The sequence below is a fragment of the Triticum aestivum genome, chromosome 5A (genome assembly GCF_018294505.1).
Source record: "Triticum aestivum cultivar Chinese Spring chromosome 5A, IWGSC CS RefSeq v2.1, whole genome shotgun sequence".
Classification (NCBI taxonomy): Eukaryota; Viridiplantae; Streptophyta; class Magnoliopsida; order Poales; family Poaceae; genus Triticum; species Triticum aestivum.
This window is the reverse complement of record NC_057806.1, coordinates 31,632,707-31,648,781: the sequence shown is the minus strand read 5'-3', so window position 1 is coordinate 31,648,781 and position 16,075 is coordinate 31,632,707. Positions and strand designations below refer to the sequence as shown.

General features: G+C 46.5%; 1 pseudogene; it reads left to right on the top strand.

The window, feature by feature from the left end:
• Positions 1–294: 294 nt before the first annotated feature.
• The window catches only part of LOC123106420 (putative receptor-like protein kinase At3g47110), a 35,352-nt pseudogene continuing 19,571 nt past the window's right edge, over positions 295–16,075 (top strand).

The window sequence follows — 16,075 nt, the reverse complement described above, 5'->3', positions numbered from 1 at the left end:
CCTGCAATCTATCTCATTCTTAATTCGCCTAGAAGAAAGCAGTTTTTTGGAACAGTAAAATGCAAGTAGGCAGGTGGATGCATTATTTGCCCACTAATAGTTTGAGAACAACTTGTCACGTGAACACATGGAAAATCTTGTCCCGTCAAAACATCCTGCAACTTGTCCAGGTCTGACCGCCCACAAGAGGGATTTGTACATCACTAGCAACATGCACAAGACAATCACGCAAACACAAGAAGTATATGAGCTGCTTCTACTACTACAACTACTACTTGCCAACCAAACCAAGCAATGGCAATGGGGGGCATGAGTTCGCTATGCACATTCCTGGCCGTCCTGACTACTGCGATTGCGATCGTGGCCGCTAGCGACGAGGCTGCGTTGCTCGCTTTCAAAGCGCAGGTCAGCGATGGCGGCTCGCTGGCCTCCTGGAATAGCAGCGCCAGCTTTTGCAGCTGGGAAGGTGTGACATGCAGCCACCGCAGACCAGCGCGGGTGGTGGCGCTGAGATTGAACAACAAGGCGCTCGCCGGAGAACTCTCCCCAGCCATCGGGAACCTCACGTTCCTGCGGACGCTCAACCTAAGCTTCAACTGGTTCCACGGGGAGATACCAGCGAGCCTTGGCCGCCTCCGCCGCCTGCATAGGCTCGACTTGGGCAACAACTCCTTCTCTGGCACATTACCAGTGAACCTGAGCTCATGTGTCAGCATGGCCATAATGGGACTGCTAAACAACAAGCTTGGCGGGCGCATCCCGGCTGAGAAGCTCACGTCCCTAGTAAGGATGTCACTGAGTAACAACAGCTTCACAGGGCTCATCCCTCCATCACTGGCCAATCTGTCCCATTTGGAAGTCCTTGATCTCTCACGCAACCAGCTTGTGGGCTCAATCCCACCAGGGCTCGGAAGCATCCACGGCATGCAACAGTTCAGCATCGCCAGAAACCTCATCAGCGGTATGATTCCAACCTCTCTCTACAATTGGTCCTCGCTAGAACTATTTGATGTAGGGACAAATATGTTGTACGGCATTTTGGATGATTTCGGAAACAATTTCCCCAAGTTGGAATATCTTGGCTTGTCTGGTAATCACTTCACTGGAACAATCCCGTCCTCAATATCCAACATATCTTCCCTCATATCAGTTGGCTTTGATAGCAACAGATTTAGTGGGTACTTTCCTCCCACATTTGGGAAGCTGGGAGCACTTCAATATTTGAACTTGAATAACAATAAGCTTGAAGCGAATGACAACAAGGGGTGGGAATTCATCACGTCTTTGGGAAACTGCAGCCAACTGCAGCTATTGGGACTCGGCATCAATTCTTTTGAAGGACAACTACCAGGTTCAATTGTGAACCTGTCAACGACTCTCCAATACTTGTACTTAGGTGACAATAGGATCTCTGGGAGTATTCCTGCAGATATAGGCAATTTAGTTGGTCTGCAAACACTTGTGATAGCAAACACTTCCATGTCCGGAGTGATTCCAAAGAGCATTGGTAAGCTAGAGAACTTGATCGATCTAGCTTTGTACAACAATAGCTTGTCTGGGCTCATACCGCCATCTCTAGGAAACCTTTCACAATTGAATAAGCTTTATGCACGTAATAGCAACTTGGAGGGACCAATTCCGGCAAGCCTGGGGAAGTTGAAAAACCTCTTTGTACTTGATCTAAAAATGAATTACCGTCTCAATGGTTCAATACCCAAAGAAATTTTCAGATTACCCAGCCTTTCTTGGTATTTGGACTTGACATACAATTCCCTTTCCGGACCCCTTCCTAATGAAGTTGGTAGCTTGGCAAACCTTAACCTACTAGTTCTATCAGGAAACCAGTTGTCTGGCAAGATACCCGACAGTATACAGAACTGCATGGTATTGGAACAACTATTCTTAGACAACAATTCCTTTGAGGGAAACATACCTCAGTCACTGACAAATATAAAGGGGCTCAGTATATTGAACCTGACCATGAATAAGTTCTCTGGTAATATTCCTGATGCCCTTGGCAATATTGGAAACCTGCAAGAGTTGTACGTAGCACACAACAACTTGTCAGGATCAATCCCATTAGTTCTACAGAATTTGTCATCATTGTCTGAATTGGATATATCCTACAATAATTTGCAAGGCGAGGTGCCAAATGAAGGTGTTTTCAGAAACATCACTCACTTATCAGTTGTTGGGAATGTCAATTTGTGTGGTGGTACACCTCAACTTCATTTGGCTCCGTGCCCCACAAGGGTCTTAAGCAAGAAGAGAAAAAAGATGCCAAAGTCCCTTGTAATTTCTCTAGCAGCAGTTGGAGCAATCGTGTTCTCACTTTCAGTGATTGTTCTTGTTTGGAGACTTTGTAAGAAGCTCAAATCAAGCCCGAAGACAGTAGCAAAAGATTCAATTGTTGATGGCCATTACAGAAGAATCCCCTATCCTGCATTACTGAAAGGAACTAACGAATTTTCAGAAGCCAACTTGCTTGGGAGAGGAAGTTATGGTGCGGTTTATAAGTGTGTTTTGGACAACGAAGAAAGAACATTGGCTGTCAAGGTGTTTAACCTTGGTCAATCTAGGTATTCGAAGAGTTTTGAGGCTGAATGTGAGGCTATGAGAAGGATACGACATCGTTGTCTCATTAAGATCGTTACTTCTTGTTCGAGCATCAACCACCAAGGTCAAGAGTTCAAGGCATTGGTCCGCAGCCGAACCAGCCTAGGGCTGAGATACCGCCTAGAGCTGAGCCGCAGCCGGCCCAAAGGCCATGGCCGCGGCAAATGGCGGCCGGCCGCGGTGGCCCTGGTCAAGGCCCGCTCGGCCGTGGGGTTGCGGCGTCGCAGGGAGAGGACCGGAATCCCCCGCGAGGCAGGTGGGGCGATGACGGTTACGACGCCTACGGTGCTGGGCAGCATAGGGGTTCTTCATCCTCCGGCGTTGGCCGGGGTCATGCTTGGACGGACGACGGCAATGCCAACCAGGGCTTTCAGGGTCCGCCCGGTAACTTTGTGGAGGGGGCGGTCGCTCCTAATAACCGCTCCTTCCGGGGCCGTTTCCGTGGAGGTCGGGGCGGGCACAGACGTAACTACCCGCCTAGGCACCCGAAGCCTATGGTTGAGACTGCGGTGGGGGCTGACGGAGGATCGGTTCTACCGCAGGTGCCGGCGGAAACGGTTCAGGCCCTGGCCGAAGTCACAGTGCCGGAACCCATGCAGACTGGTGATTTCTGCTTCTGAGCATGGTACGGACAAATCTGAGGCTGACAAGTTGTCCAAGTGGGCGGCAAAGAAGAAGAAACTTACTTATTTTCGATGTGGTGATACGGGACACTTTATGGCTGAGTGCACTGCGGAATTATGTGACCTGTGCCGGAAACCTAAGCATACCGCTGCCGAGTGCCCTCTTATGCTTGGGCCCAAGCCTACTGTTCAGATTTTCGGGGTATGCTGCTCGGAGTTGATGTTCTTCGAGTCTCCCGGTGTGGCACCTCTGGCACCAGCGGTCGAGACCTCTTTCCCAGGGGTGGTGAAGGTAGTTCATGGACCATTGACCGAGGCGCAAATTATTCAGCAGCTGCGGGAACTCGCTCCGGGTAATTTTCAGTGGTCGCTGCTCAAGCTAAATGATATGTCTTACAAAGCTGATTTTCCGTCTAAGGAGGATCAGTTGTGAATCCTCAAGTTCGGTATGAGCAGGGTCCCAGGCACTAGTTTTGTGTTGCAGTTTGATGAATGGAAAAAGAAAGAGACGCAGGGCACGCCATTGAGGCAGATTTGGGTTCGTTTCTCCGGGGCGCCATCTGATCCCCTGGATAGCTTCTTGGTGACGTGGAGTTTGGGGTCTTTGATCGGTAAGACTAAACAGGTGGATATGCCATTCACTCGGGCCAACGGGGTGGCGCGTTTACTTGTCAGTGTGGCTAATATTGAGTTCTTGCCGAACGTGGTGCCTTGGACGTACGATGGTGTTCTGTATCAGCTGGACGTTCTGTATGAGGATCCTAATTTGTTCGATGAGTTTGAGGATGATTTCCTATGGACACGACTGAGGGAGGAGGTGCCCCGGGGAACCAGGATGATTCGGCTATGGGTGATGATGACGGGGCCAAGGAGCCGGTCGGTCCGACTGATTCTAGTGATACTGCTCCTGCTCGGTCATCTGGTGTGGCTCAGACGTCCACCTTGCAGCTTGGGTCCTTGGGACCGTTCTCTGCTCCACCTCGGCTTCGGGGCGTCTATCCGGGTTCCGTGGATGCCGTGGCTCCCCTTTGTGCGCCGGCAGTTCTTGAGTTGGGAGATACCGAGGGGCAGGTGGTCCCTCCCACATCTCCTACCTCGTTGTTGGCTACCGTGGATGATGATATGCTTGCGGCTATGACTAAAGGTGACGGGCAGGAGGCCCGGTCTCCTGTGATGACGACACCGACGGCGCACACAGAGGACTCGGCGTTCTCCCCCAGGTCGCCGCGCCCGGGAGGAGGGATGGCTCGGCAGGAGGCCGCCGTCACTCCATGCCCCGTTGCGGTGGGTGGGTCAGGTGATGTGCCCGTCTCACCGGCTTCTTCTTCGGAGCATCCTGTGAGGGTATCCCCGGGCCCTCTTGCCGGCGGGTCGACCGTTGACACGCCACGGGAGCCGTCGCCGTGCTACTCCCCTGCTCCGGTGGCTACGACCCAAGGTGCCGCTGTTGGGGGACGGGCAGGAGGCCTTTCCCCTAGCAGAGCTTCACGCGAGGAGTGTTGGGGAACGTAGCAGAAATTCAAAATTTTCCTACGTGTCACCAAGATCTATCTATGGAGAGACTAGCAACGAGGGGAAGGAGAGTGCATCTACATACCCTTGTAGATCGCTAAGCGGAAGCGTTCAAGTGAACGGGGTTGATGGAGTCGTACTCGTCGTGATTCAGATCACCGATGATCCTAGTGCCGAACGGACGGCACCTCCGCGTTCAACACACGTACAGCTCGACGATGTCTCCCACGCCTTGATCCAGCAAGGAGAGAGGGAGAGGTTGAGGAAGACTCCATCCAGCAGCAGCACAACGGCGTGGTGGTGATGGAGGAGCGTGGCAATCCTGCAGGGCTTCGCCAAGCACCTACGGGAGAGGAGGAGGTGTCACGGGAGGGAGGGAGGCGCCAAGGGCTCAGGTATGGATGCCCTCCCTCCCCTCCACTATATATAGGGGCAGGGGAGAGGGGGGAGGCGCAGCCTTGCCCCTTCCTCCAAGGAAGGGGTGCGGCTAAGAGGGGGGGAGGAGTCCATCCTCCCCAAGGCACCTCGGAGGTGCCTTCCCCCTTTAGGACTCTCCCCTTTTTCCTATATCTTGGCGCATGGGCCTCTAGGGGCTGGTGCCCTTGGCCCATGTAGGCCAAGGCGCACCCCCTACAGCCCATGTGGCCCCCCGGGGCAGGTGGCCCCACCCGGTGGGCCCCCGGGACCCTTCCGGTGGTCCCGGTACAATACCGATGACCCCGAAACTTGTCCCGATGGCCGAAACAGGACTTCCTATATATAAATCTTTACCTCCGGACCATTCCGGAACTCCTCGTGACGTCCGGGATCTCATCCGGGACTCCGAACAACATTCGGTAACCACATACAAACTTCCTTTATAACCCTAGCGTCATCGAACCTTAAGTGTGTAGACCCTACGGGTTCGGGAGACATGTAGTCATGACCGAGATGTTCTCCGGTCAATAACCAACAGCGGGATCTGGATACCCATGTTGGCTCCCACATGTTCCACGATGATCTCATCGGATGAACCACGATGTCAAGGACTCAATCAATCCCGTATACAATTCCCTTTGTCTAGCGGTATGGTACTTGCCCGAGATTCGATCGTCGGTATACCGATACCTTGTTCAATCTCGTTACCGGCAAGTCTCTTTACTCGTTCCGTAACACATCATCCCGTGATCAACCCCTTGGTCACATTGTGCACATTATGATGATGTCCTACCGAGTGGGCCCAGAGATACCTCTCCGTTTACACGGAGTGACAAAATCCCAATCTCGATTCGTGCCAACCCAACAGACACTTTCAGAGATACCCGTAGTGTACCTTTATAGCCACCCAGTTACGTTGTGACGTTTGGCACACCCAAAGCACTCCTACGGTATCCGGGAGTTGCACAATCTCATGGTCTAAGGAAATGATACTTGACATTAGAAAAGCTTTAGCATACGAACTACATGATCTTGTGCTAGGCTTAGGATTGGGTCTTGTCCATCACATCATTCTCCTAATGATGTGATCCCGTTATCAACGACATCCAATGTCCATGGTCAGGAAACCGTAACCATCTATTGATCAACGAGCTAGTCAACTAGAGGCTTACTAGGGACATGGTGTTGTCTATGTATCCACACATGTATTCGAGTTTCCTATCAATACAATTCTAGCATGGATAATAAACGATTATCATGAACAAGGAAATATAATAATAATCAATTTATTATTGCCTCTAGGGCATATTTCCAACAGTCTCCCACTTGCACTAGAGTCAATAATCTAGTTCACATCGATATGTGATTAACACTCAAGGTCACATCCCCATGTGACTAACACCCAAAGAGTTTACTAGAGTCAATAATCTAGTTCACATTTACCATGTGATTAACACTCGATGAGTTCTGGGTTTGATCATGTTATGCTTGTGAGAGAGGTTATAGTCAACGGGTCTGAACCTTTCAGATCCGTGTGTGCTTTACAAATCTCTATGTCATCTCCTAGATGCAGCTACCACGTTCTATTTGGAGCTATTCCAAATAACTGTTCTACTTGGAGCTATTCTAAATTGTTGCTCCATTATACGTATCCGGTATCTCTACTCAGAGCTATCCGGATAGGTGTTAAGCTTGCATCGACGTAACCCTTTACGACGAACTCTTTTACCACCTCCATAATTGAGAAAATTCCTTAGTCCACTAGTTACTAAGGATAACTTTGACCGCTGTCCTGTGATCCATTCTTGGATCACTCTTGTACCCCTTGACTGACTCATGGTAAAGCACACTTCAGGTGCGGTACACAGCATAGCATACTGTAGAGCCTATGTCTTAAGCATAGGGGACGACCTTCGTTCCTTTCTCTCTATTCTGCCATGGTCGAGCTTTAAGTCTTAACTTCATACCTTACAACTCAGGCAAGAACTCCTTCTTTGACTGATCCATCTTGAACACCTTCAAGATCACGTCAAGGCATGTGCTCATTTGAAAGTACTATTAAGCGTTTTGATCTATCCTTATAGATCTTGATGCTCAATGTTCAAGTAGCTTAATCCAGGTTTTCCATTGAAAACACTTTCCAAATAACCCTATATGCTTTCCAGAAATTCTACGTCATTTCTGATCATTAATATGTCAACAACATATACTCATCAGAAATTCTATAGTGCTCCCACTCACTTCTTTGGAAATACAAGTTTCTCATAAACTTTGTATACACCCAAAATCTTTGATCATCATCAAAGCATACATTCCAACTCCGAGATGCTCACTCCAGTCCTCAGAAGGATTGCTGGAGCTTTGCATACTTATTAGCATATTTCAGGATAGACAAAACCTTCCGGTTGTATCACATACAACCTTTCCTCAAGAATCGTCGAGGAAACAATGTTTTGACATCCTATCTGCAAGATTTCATAAATAATGCAGTAATTGCTAATATAATTCCAACAGACTCTTAGCATCGCTACGAGTGAGAAAGTCTCATCGTAGTCAACTCCTTGAACTTGTCGAAAAACATCTTAACGACAAGTCGAGCTTTCTCAATGGTGACACTTACCATCATTGTCTGTCTTCCTTTCAAAATCCATATGTACCTAACAGCCTTACGACCATCAAGTAGTTCTTCCAAAGTCTACACTTTGTTTTCATACATGGATCCTCTCTCGGGTTTTATGGCCTTGAGCCATTTATCGGAATCCGGGCCCACCATCGCTTCTCCATAGCTCGTAGGTTCATTGTTGTCTAGCAACATGACTTCCAAGACAGGATTACGTACCACTCTGAAGTAGTACGCATCCTTGTCATCCCACGAGGTTTGGTAGTGACTCGATCCGAAGTTTCATGATCACTATCATAAGCTTCCACTTCAGTTGGTGTACGTGCCACAGGAACAACTTCCTGTGCCCTGCTACACACTTGTTGAAGTGACGGTTCAATAACCTCATCAAGTCTCCACCATCCTCCCACTCAACTTTTCGAGAGAAACCTTTCCTCGAAAAAGGACCCGATTCAAGAAACAATCCCTATTGCTTTCGGATCTGAATTAGGAGGTATACCCAACTGTTTTGGGTGTCCTATGAAGATGCATTTTATCTGCTTTGGGTTCGAGCTTATCAACCTGAAACCTTTTCACATAAGCGTCGCAGCCCCAAACTTTCAAGAAACGGCAACTTAGGTTTCTCCAAACCATAGTTCATACGGTGTCGTCTCAACGAAATTATGTGGTGCCCTATTTAAAGTGAATGTGGTTGTCTCTAATGCCTAACCCATGAACGATAGTGGTAACTCGATAAGAGACATCATGGTATGCACCATATCCAATAGGGTGCAACTATGACGTTTGGACACACCATCACACTATGGTGTTCCAGGCTGTATCAGTTGTGAAACAATTTCCACAATGTCTTAATTCTGTGCCAAACTCGTGATTCAGATATTCATCTCTATGATCATATCATAGATCTTTTATCCTCTTGTCACGACGATCTTTCAACTTCACACTGAAATTACTTGAACCTTTCAATAATTCAGACTCGTGATTCATCAAGTAAATATACTCAACATCTACTCGAATCATCTGTGAAGTAAGAACATAACGATATTCACTGCATGCCTCAGCACTCATTGGACTGCACACATCAAAATGTGTTACTTCCAACAAGTTGCTATCTTGTTCCATCTTACTGAAAACGAGGCTTTTCAGTCATCTTGCCCATGTGGTATGATTTGCATGTCCCAAGTGATTCAAAATCAAGTGAGTCAAAACGGTCCATTTGCATGGAGTTTCTTCATGCATATACACCAATAGACATGGTTCGCATGTCTCAAACTTTTCAAAAACGAGTGAGCCCAAAGATCCATCAATATGGAGCTTCTTCATGCGTTTTATACCGATATGACTTACGTGGCAGTGCCACAAGTAGGTGGTACTATCATTACTATCTTTTGGCATGAACATGTGTATCACTACGATCGAGATTTAATAAACCATTCATTTTAGGTGTAAGACCATTGAAGGTATTATTCAAATAAACAGAGTAACCATTATTCTCCTTAAATGAATAACCGTATTGCGATAGACGTAATCCAATCATGTCTATGCTCAACGCAAACACCAAATAACAATTATTTAGGTTTAACACCAATCTCTTTGGTAGAGGGAGCGTGCGATGCTTGATCATATCAAGCTTGGAAAAACTTCCAACACATATCGTCAGCTCACCTTTAGCTAGTCTCCGTTTATTCCGTAGCCTTTTGTTTCGAGTTACTAACACTTAGCAACCGAACCGGTATCTAATACCCTGGTGCTACTAGGAGTACTAGCAAAGTACACATTAACACAATGTATATCCAATATACTTCTATCGACCTTGCCAGCCTTCTTATCTACCAAGTATCTAGGGTAATTCTGCTCTAGTGGTTGTTCCCCTTATTACAGAAGCACTTAGTCTCGGGTTTGGGTTTTACCTTGGGTTTCTTCACTAGAGCAGCAGCTGATTTGCCGTTTCATGAAGTATCCCTTCTTGCCCTTGCCCTTCTTGAAACTAGTGGTTTCACCAACCATCAACAATTGATGCTCCTTCTTGATTTCTACTTTCGCGGTGTCAAACATCGCGAATACCTCAAGGATCATCATATCTATCCCTGATATGTTATAGTTCATCACGAAGCTCTAACAGCTTGGTGGCAATGACTTTGGAGAACCATCACTGTCTTATCTGGAAGATCAACTCCCACTCGATTCAAATGATTGTTGTACTCAGACAATCTGAGCACAAGCTCAACAATTGAGCTTTTCTCCTTAGTTTGCAGGTTAAGAAAGTCATCGGAGGTCTTATACCTCTTGACATGGGCACGAGCCTGAAATCCCAATTTCAGCCCTCAAAACATCTCATATGTTTCGCGATGTTTCAAAAACGTCTTTGGTGCCTCAACTCTAAACCGTTTAACTGAACTATCACGTAGTTATCAAAACGTGTATGTCAGATGTTCGCAACAACCACAGACAACGTTCGAGGTTCAGCACACTGAGCGGTGCATTAAGGACATAAGCCTTCTATGAAGCAATGAGGACAATCCTCAGTTTACGGACCTAGTCCGCATAATTGCTACTATCAACTTTCAACTAATTTTTCTCTAGGAACATATCTAAACAGTAGAACTATAGCGTGAGCTACGACATAATTTGCAAAAACCTTTTGACTATGTTCAGGATAATTAAGTTCATCTTATGAACTCCCACTCAGATAGACATCCCTCTAGTCATCTAAGTGATTACATGATCCGAGTCAAACTAGGCCGTGTCCGATCATCACGTGAGACGGACTAGTCATCATCGGTGAACATCTTCATGTTGATCGTATCTTCTATACGACTCATGTTCGACCTTTCGGTCTCCGTGTTCCGAGGCCATGTCTGTACATGCTAGGCTCGTCAAGTTAACCCTAAGTGTTTCGCGTGTGTAAATCTGTCTTACACCCGTTGTATGTGAACGTTAGAATCTAACACCCGATCATCACGTGGTGCTTCGAAACACGAACTGTCGCAACGGTGCACAGTTAGGGGAGAACACTTCTTGAAATTGTTGTAAGGGATCATCTTATTTACTACCGTCGTTCTAAGCAAATAAGATGTATAAACATGATAAACATCACATGCAATCAAATAGTGACATGATATGGCCATCATCACTTTGCTCCTTTTGATCTCCATCTTCGGGGCTCCATGATCATCATCGTCACCGGCATGACACCATGATCTCCATCATCATGATCTCCATCATCGTGTCTTCATGAAGTTGCCTCGCCAACTATTACTTCTACTACTATGGCTAACGGTTAGCAATAAAGTAAAGTAATTACATGACGTTTAAGTTGACACGCAGGTCACAAATAAATAAAGACAACTCCTATGGCTCCTGCCGGTTGTCATACTCATCGACATGCAAGTCGTGATTCCTATTACAAGAACATGATCAATCTCATACATCACATATATCATTCATCACATCCTTTTTGGCCATATCACATCACATAGCATACCCTGCAAAAACAAGTTAGACGTCCTCTAATTGTTGTTTGCATGTTTTACGTGGCTGCTATGGGTTTCTAGCAAGAACGTTTCTTACCTACGCATGAACCACAACGTGATATGCCAATTGCTATTTACCCTTCATAAGGACCCTTTTCATCGAATCCGATCCGACTAAAGTGGGAGAGACAGACACCCGCCAGCCACCTTATGCAACTAGTGCATGTTTGTCGGTGGAACCGGTCTCACGTAAGCGTACGTGTAAGGTTGGTCCGGGCCGCTTCATCCCACGATGCCGCCGAATCAAGATAAGACTAGTAACGGCAAGCATATTGAACAATATCGACGCCCACAACTACTTTGTGTTCTACTCGTGCAAAGAATCTACGCAATAGACCTAGCTCATGATGCCACTGTTGGGGAACGTAGCAGAAATTCAAAATTTTCCTACGTGTCACCAAGATCTATCTATGGAGAGACTAGCAACGAGGGGAAGGAGAGTGCATCTACATACCCTTGTAGATCGCTAAGCGGAAGCGTTCAAGTGAACGGGGTTGATGGAGTCGTACTCGTCGTGATTCAGATCACCGATGATCCTAGTGCCGAACGGACGGCACCTCCGCGTTCAACACACGTACAGCTCGACGATGTCTCCCACGCCTTGATCCAGCAAGGAGAGAGGGAGAGGTTGAGGAAGACTCCATCCAGCAGCAGCACAACGGCGTGGTGGTGATGGAGGAGCGTGGCAATCCTGCAGGGCTTCGCCAAGCACCTACGGGAGAGGAGGAGGTGTCACGGGAGGGAGGGAGGCGCCAAGGGCTCAGGTATGGATGCCCTCCCTCCCCTCCACTATATATAGGGGCAGGGGAGAGGGGGGAGGCGCAGCCTTGCCCCTTCCTCCAAGGAAGGGGTGCGGCTAAGAGGGGGGGAGGAGTCCATCCTCCCCAAGGCACCTCGGAGGTGCCTTCCCCCTTTAGGACTCTCCCCTTTTTCCTATATCTTGGCGCATGGGCCTCTAGGGGCTGGTGCCCTTGGCCCATGTAGGCCAAGGCGCACCCCCTACAGCCCATGTGGCCCCCCGGGGCAGGTGGCCCCACCCGGTGGGCCCCCGGGACCCTTCCGGTGGTCCCGGTACAATACCGATGACCCCGAAACTTGTCCCGATGGCCGAAACAGGACTTCCTATATATAAATCTTTACCTCCGGACCATTCCGGAACTCCTCGTGACGTCCGGGATCTCATCCGGGACTCCGAACAACATTCGGTAACCACATACAAACTTCCTTTATAACCCTAGCGTCATCGAACCTTAAGTGTGTAGACCCTACGGGTTCGGGAGACATGTAGTCATGACCGAGATGTTCTCCGGTCAATAACCAACAGCGGGATCTGGATACCCATGTTGGCTCCCACATGTTCCACGATGATCTCATCGGATGAACCACGATGTCAAGGACTCAATCAATCCCGTATACAATTCCCTTTGTCTAGCGGTATGGTACTTGCCCGAGATTCGATCGTCGGTATACCGATACCTTGTTCAATCTCGTTACCGGCAAGTCTCTTTACTCGTTCCGTAACACATCATCCCGTGATCAACCCCTTGGTCACATTGTGCACATTATGATGATGTCCTACCGAGTGGGCCCAGAGATACCTCTCCGTTTACACGGAGTGACAAAATCCCAATCTCGATTCGTGCCAACCCAACAGACACTTTCAGAGATACCCGTAGTGTACCTTTATAGCCACCCAGTTACGTTGTGACGTTTGGCACACCCAAAGCACTCCTACGGTATCCGGGAGTTGCACAATCTCATGGTCTAAGGAAATGATACTTGACATTAGAAAAGCTTTAGCATACGAACTACATGATCTTGTGCTAGGCTTAGGATTGGGTCTTGTCCATCACATCATTCTCCTAATGATGTGATCCCGTTATCAACGACATCCAATGTCCATGGTCAGGAAACCGTAACCATCTATTGATTAACGAGCTAGTCAACTAGAGGCTTACTAGGGACATGGTGTTGTCTATGTATCCACACATGTATCTGAGTTTCCTATCAATACAATTCTAGCATGGATAATAAACGATTATCATGAACAAGGAAATATAATAATAATCAATTTATTATTGCCTCTAGGGCATATTTCCAACAGTCTCCCACTTGCACTAGAGTCAATAATCTAGTTCACATCGATATGTGATTAACACTCAAGGTCACATCCCCATGTGACTAACACCCAAAGAGTTTACTAGAGTCAATAATCTAGTTCACATTTACCATGTGATTAACACTCGATGAGTTCTGGGTTTGATCATGTTATGCTTGTGAGAGAGGTTATAGTCAACGGGTCTGAACCTTTCAGATCCGTGTGTGCTTTACAAATCTCTATGTCATCTCCTAGATGCAGCTACCACGTTCTATTTGGAGCTATTCCAAATAACTGTTCTACTTGGAGCTATTCTAAATTGTTGCTCCATTATACGTATCCGGTATCTCTACTCAGAGCTATCCGGATAGGTGTTAAGCTTGCATCGACGTAACCCTTTACGACGAACTCTTTTACCACCTCCATAATTGAGAAAATTCCTTAGTCCACTAGTTACTAAGGATAACTTTGACCGCTGTCCTGTGATCCATTCTTGGATCACTCTTGTACCCCTTGACTGACTCATGGTAAAGCACACTTCAGGTGCGGTACACAGCATAGCATACTGTAGAGCCTATGTCTTAAGCATAGGGGACGACCTTCGTTCCTTTCTCTCTATTCTGCCATGGTCGAGCTTTAAGTCTTAACTTCATACCTTACAACTCAGGCAAGAACTCCTTCTTTGACTGATCCATCTTGAACACCTTCAAGATCACGTCAAGGCATGTGCTCATTTGAAAGTACTATTAAGCGTTTTGATCTATCCTTATAGATCTTGATGCTCAATGTTCAAGTAGCTTAATCCAGGTTTTCCATTGAAAACACTTTCCAAATAACCCTATATGCTTTCCAGAAATTCTACGTCATTTCTGATCATTAATATGTCAACAACATATACTCATCAGAAATTCTATAGTGCTCCCACTCACTTCTTTGGAAATACAAGTTTCTCATAAACTTTGTATACACCCAAAATCTTTGATCATCATCAAAGCATACATTCCAACTCCGAGATGCTCACTCCAGTCCTCAGAAGGATTGCTGGAGCTTTGCATACTTATTAGCATATTTCAGGATAGACAAAACCTTCCGGTTGTATCACATACAACCTTTCCTCAAGAATCGTCGAGGAAACAATGTTTTGACATCCTATCTGCAAGATTTCATAAATAATGCAGTAATTGCTAATATAATTCCAACAGACTCTTAGCATCGCTACGAGTGAGAAAGTCTCATCGTAGTCAACTCCTTGAACTTGTCGAAAAACATCTTAACGACAAGTCGAGCTTTCTCAATGGTGACACTTACCATCATTGTCTGTCTTCCTTTCAAAATCCATATGTACCTAACAGCCTTACGACCATCAAGTAGTTCTTCCAAAGTCTACACTTTGTTTTCATACATGGATCCTCTCTCGGGTTTTATGGCCTTGAGCCATTTATCGGAATCCGGGCCCACCATCGCTTCTCCATAGCTCGTAGGTTCATTGTTGTCTAGCAACATGACTTCCAAGACAGGATTACGTACCACTCTGAAGTAGTACGCATCCTTGTCATCCCACGAGGTTTGGTAGTGACTCGATCCGAAGTTTCATGATCACTATCATAAGCTTCCACTTCAGTTGGTGTACGTGCCACAGGAACAACTTCCTGTGCCCTGCTACACACTTGTTGAAGTGACGGTTCAATAACCTCATCAAGTCTCCACCATCCTCCCACTCAACTTTTCGAGAGAAACCTTTCCTCGAAAAAGGACCCGATTCAAGAAACAATCCCTATTGCTTTCGGATCTGAATTAGGAGGTATACCCAACTGTTTTGGGTGTCCTATGAAGATGCATTTTATCTGCTTTGGGTTCGAGCTTATCAACCTGAAACCTTTTCACATAAGCGTCGCAGCCCCAAACTTTCAAGAAACGGCAACTTAGGTTTCTCCAAACCATAGTTCATACGGTGTCGTCTCAACGAAATTATGTGGTGCCCTATTTAAAGTGAATGTGGTTGTCTCTAATGCCTAACCCATGAACGATAGTGGTAACTCGATAAGAGACATCATGGTATGCACCATATCCAATAGGGTGCAACTATGATGTTTGGACACACCATCACACTATGGTGTTCCAGGCTGTATCAGTTGTGAAACAATTTCCACAATGTCTTAATTCTGTGCCAAACTCGTGATTCAGATATTCATCTCTATGATCATATCATAGATCTTTTATCCTCTTGTCACGACGATCTTTCAACTTCACACTGAAATTACTTGAACCTTTCAATAATTCAGACTCGTGATTCATCAAGTAAATATACTCAACATCTACTCGAATCATCTGTGAAGTAAGAACATAACGATATTCACTGCATGCCTCAGCACTCATTGGACTGCACACATCAAAATGTGTTACTTCCAACAAGTTGCTATCTTGTTCCATCTTACTGAAAACGAGGCTTTTCAGTCATCTTGCCCATGTGGTATGATTTGCATGTCCCAAGTGATTCAAAATCAAGTGAGTCAAAACGGTCCATTTGCATGGAGTTTCTTCATGCATATACACCAATAGACATGGTTCGCATGTCTCAAACTTTTCAAAAACGAGTGAGCCCAAAGATCCATCAATATGGAGCTTCTTCATGCGTTTTATACCGATATGACTTACG